The 674-nt window shown below is 54.3% G+C and overlaps 1 non-coding gene across 1 annotated transcript; it reads left to right on the top strand.

Moving 5' to 3' along the window:
* Positions 1-228: 228 nt before the first annotated feature.
* Positions 229-300, top strand: TRNAA-CGC (transfer RNA alanine (anticodon CGC)). The gene has a single exon. It is a non-coding gene; the product is annotated as a tRNA-Ala (tRNA).
* The last annotated feature ends 374 nt before the right edge of the window (positions 301-674 follow it).

The following is a 674-nucleotide window of genomic DNA, read 5'->3' as shown; positions in this document are numbered from 1 at the left end:
TGCCCGGTGCTCGGTGAGGCCGGCGGGATGGGAAGCAGGCGTCCGCAGCTCTGCTCGCTGCAGCCTAGAGCTGGAAGCTGGCGCCGCGTGCGGGATGCAGGCCCTTGGTGACACCCAAGGAGGCTGCAGATGGGATTCTTCCTCGCCGACCGCCGCGCGCAGGCCCAACGCCGAATAACCCGCGCTTTTAACAGGACAGGGAGGCTGCCCAGCCGGTGCCCTGCGCCAGGGGATGTAGCTCAGTGGTAGAGCGCATGCTTCGCATGTATGAGGCCCCGGGTTCGATCCCCGGCATCTCCACGGTAGCATTTTATCCCCCATCCTTCCCCAGTCCAGCCTCTGCTCTAGAATCGCCAGAGAAAACAGGTTTTTTTAGCCCATTCTCATTTTTGCTGTTACCATTCTCTTTAGGTCGAGCTATTTCCCGTCTGCCTATTTATTTTACTGCCATTTCATTAACTACCCACAGTAACTAACATTCCCTGCTTTCTGAAAACTCCCCTGGGGTGCAAAGCCAGAGGGGCCATCTTAAAAGCAAGTTCATCCTATGAAAGCGTCCAGGAGGAGGGAATACAGGTGCGTATGACAGAATGATTTAGCTCCATTCAATGAGGTCCCATCCATTCCACTTACCCCTGGAAAATAATCAGTAAACGCAAAATAGCTTTTAGTAA

Source organism: Acinonyx jubatus, chromosome B2 (assembly GCF_027475565.1).
Source record: "Acinonyx jubatus isolate Ajub_Pintada_27869175 chromosome B2, VMU_Ajub_asm_v1.0, whole genome shotgun sequence".
In the NCBI taxonomy this organism is placed as follows: Eukaryota; Metazoa; Chordata; class Mammalia; order Carnivora; family Felidae; genus Acinonyx; species Acinonyx jubatus.
Note: the sequence above shows the minus strand (reverse complement) of the source record. Positions and strands in the feature narration are given on the sequence as shown.